Source organism: Hemibagrus wyckioides, unplaced genomic scaffold (genome assembly GCF_019097595.1).
Source record: "Hemibagrus wyckioides isolate EC202008001 unplaced genomic scaffold, SWU_Hwy_1.0 Contig7, whole genome shotgun sequence".
Taxonomy (NCBI): domain Eukaryota; kingdom Metazoa; phylum Chordata; class Actinopteri; order Siluriformes; family Bagridae; genus Hemibagrus; species Hemibagrus wyckioides.
The window spans coordinates 236,329-240,087 of NW_026690809.1; the positions used below are offsets into that span (position 1 = coordinate 236,329).

The window sequence follows — 3,759 nt, forward strand, 5'->3', positions numbered from 1 at the left end:
AAAGCAGTGTTAGAGATTTTGAGACCAAAACAAATAAAAAGAACAAATAATCACTGAATACAAAACACAACTAGATGAAATATTGAGAAATATACAACGACGACTTTTTCTGGATTCACTGCTATGGCCATGAAACTACAGTGTGAACCTTTTGAGTCAGCAAGTATTCTGTATATTTCTAAGTAATCAGATTTGGGTAAAACAATGGAAAAAGACCAAAAATGACTTTGCTATGGCTTCACAGCTGCAGCTTGAACAGTTCAACAAACAAGTCCAACAAACTCAGCTCCAATAACAAAACTATGAAAGTGCATAGATAACTGTTAACTTTTTTATAAACAGCAGCCAAGATTAAACATCCAGCTTCAGAAGCTTATTCTTCAATGACTGCACTCTTGCAGTACACTGAGAGCCAAGGTGCAGAAATAATGTCTGGGTCACCTCGAAGGTATACTTCTTCAGGTGCTCAATGTTAAGTGCATAAATGATACCAAAAAGTAAAGCAAATGCATTTGGCAGGTCATCAACATCATCAAGCACAATTTTCTCTTCCAGCACCACAGCTATACTTCTTGTGTTTGGGTTGGTTATTGCCACATCTTCAACAAAACTGAGGATATCTACTTTGAGTCCCTTAGTGCAGGTTTCCTTCTGGACTGTGTCCTACAGAGACAACAAACTATGGGTCAAAATCAATACAGGACAAAGATAAGAAAAAGAAGAAGTGTCTTGTTCAAGGGTACAATCAAGGAAGTTATGTTTTGTGCTGGGGCTTGAACACACAACCTTCTTATCAGAGACTCAAAGCCATCACTACAGCTAGCTTGCACTGCTTCACTGGAATCTTTAAGTGCCATTAATTCAGTGGGAGAAATAGCTGAATCAATGCAAACTAGTTATGGTGTTGCTCTGGCATGGTTGTAATGGCTCAGTGACAGAAGGCTTGATCAGAAGGTTGTGTTCAAATTCCAGCACACTTCCAAGCAGCATTGGTTGAGTAAGACCCTTATCTTTCAGCTTAGTTGTATCCTACATCAGTCAAATGAGCAAGTGTGCTGGGTTATGTGTCATTTTATGCAACATTAAGATATTACAGCACTTTACTGACGACCCAAATTGTCAGTCAACTGCTGTAAAATTTAGAGCGTTTTGGTTTCTTATGTTCACTAATCATTAAAATATTTAATACACTTACATTTTTGTTTTAAGGCGAGTCGTTTGGGTTGTAGTCTATACACTCCCAATAGCACATTCTGAATGCCCTTAAAATGCAATTTGAGAAAGGATAGCATTCTCACAAACTTCTCCACAGGCCAGCCATGTTAGACATGACGGATAAGATAAAAAATATTAGCAGATACGTTCTCAGTAGATTGTCCTCCTTTTCTCTCAGAAACAAGGGAAGGCCACAAAGTGCTGCAGATTTCCTGTGTGTCAGGATAGCAGTGGTCTAAAACACAAATAGGAAGCAGGAAAAACATGGACAAAGTAAATGGCTTTTACTACAGCTAACATTTGTAGTATGCAGTCATGTTTTTTAAAACCTCACAATTTGAAGTAAACTGATGTTGTTACCCGTTCATCAAGTCTGTCTAGGAGTATTTGAATTTCTCCTCCCAAGGCTCCACTTCTTGATCTATAGAGCTTGATCAATCGTGGTGCAAGTGAGTCCAAGTAACTAAGAAAGATCTGCCTGAGATCAAGTCGAGTAACTCTGTAGAATTCTGCATATATCTGCAAAAAAATAGAAATAGTTCAAATTCACTACCCTAATGTTATGTTTGGGGATGAAAACATGCACTAAAATAAACTGCTGTAAAAATATATCAGATGATTTTTTTTTTCAACTTTTGTTTGCATAAATCTGTTAATCAACCTCAGTTCTGATCAAAACTACTAAATGTTCAAAAACATCCAGGATTTTAACTTTAATTGCCAAGTTCATAAATGATGTCACTGATTTGGGGAAAAAACAATATATAAAGTAATTGTGGACTGGATATTTTTTTTACTTTTTATCACAGTCTTGGACATGTCAAAGATTAGTAACAACATTAGCTCTGATGCATTTTTGGTTTTTTTTGCAGCATCAGATTAAATTTTTTCTCCCTAATTTACTGTTGGTGGCTGTTTTTGCCCCATAGACTTCCATTATAACCACATTTTTTGTCTGCACAGCCATGACACTATATAATCATGCATTCTTGATTGTTGCTGGTTTTCCCTGTTGGGAAGAGGTAAAATTTGTGATTTTTACTGTTGATGACCAAGTGGCACCATTAACCCTTTAGATAGGCCTGAGCAAAGAAAGCTTAGTTTCTGGCTTTTGTGTGTGTGTGTGTGTGTGTGTGTGTGTGTGTGTGTGTGAAAGTGAGAGAGACCACCCACCCTGGTGCAGAACACCATGGTTGTGAGTTATATTCCGAAATGGGGGAGGAATGTGATCCTCATCAGCACAAGGCACCGTGAGGCAGTGGTGACAATGTTCATAAATCTGATGCAGAGTAGATTTTTTACAGAAAAAATGGAAAAGTGTATCGCTGAAGGATTTTAAGGTAGTTTCAAACTGGCTTTACCATCAAGAAAATACAAGCATTTCATACACAGGCCATACATAGGTTTAGTCTGTACTTCTCACCATCCAAAGGCCACAGGTGCAGAAATACACTTTGTTTTTGTGTACTCCATGTAGTTGTGAGGGCTGAGGTACATATTTTGATTTTCTCAGACACATCAAGGTTAGTGTGCAAAGGTCTTTCTCTAGCTTTCACACACACCCACATGATAACAACTACTGCTGAACAACAAAAGCTAGATTTCAGTTCACCACCAGGTTCCCAGCCGTTATTAACTGAGCGATTTGGTGAACTCCTCGCCAGTTCTGCGGACAATCTAATAAAGTCACGTTCCCATACCGGGAGTCGAACCTGGGCCACAACCAGGAATCCTGACCGCTAGACCATATGGGAGGGCTCCCCAGGAGAGTTGAGATCGGCGTTTTACTCGACCACCAAGCAGTTTGAGCTCCAGCGCGGTATCATCCAGAGCTTTGCATGGGAACCTTGCATTGCAGAGCACAAAATCGGCCAGCGCTGACCGAGCATTCAGCTACTCGAGCTGTCACTCCAGCGGAAGATCAGCCGCTAGACAGAGCGTGGGCTGGTGTTCCTGGTGCAGAAAGCCAGCATACCTCCTAGTACAGGACTCTCCGCATTTCAGGGATTGTGGGAGGTGTTACTCTGCCAGCAATTCGGCAGCTGGAGTCTGTGGCACACCTCTGGGCTCTTAAAAGGCAGCCGAGCCAGCCAGGAGTCGAACCTAGAATCTTAAGGGGAGCGGGGTCCTACCTGCTTATGCTTTTCAAGTGACAAATGGCCAAAAGCCTTGCCTAGCATTCAACGGTGATGTGGAAAAGCCAATGCCATGACCCGGATTCGAACCGGGGTTTCTGCGACCACAACACAGAGTACTAACCACTATACGATCACGGCACCCCACACACCTGGGCCGGCTGGTAAAAGGAGCTGCTACATGTTGTGATATGCGTTCTGGTGCCCCTCTGGCCTGGTGCAGTGGCTTTTGATTTAGATATGATTGGAATAGTTGTAGTCTTTTTTGACACTATATCGAGAGACGAACAGATTCATACCCAAATGATACCTTCTGTGCTTTTTAAATAAAAAAACAAACAAATAAATTAAAAAATCCTGCAACCCGGATACACTACATGATTAGTTCTATTGACACTGGGACTGACAC

The 3,759-nt window shown here is 40.9% G+C and overlaps 1 non-coding gene across 1 annotated transcript; it reads right to left on the reverse strand.

The window, feature by feature from the left end:
• Positions 1-3,419: 3,419 nt before the first annotated feature.
• Positions 3,420-3,491, reverse strand: trnah-gug (transfer RNA histidin (anticodon GUG)). The gene has a single exon. It is a non-coding gene; the product is annotated as a tRNA-His (tRNA).
• Positions 3,492-3,759: the final 268 nt, after the last annotated feature.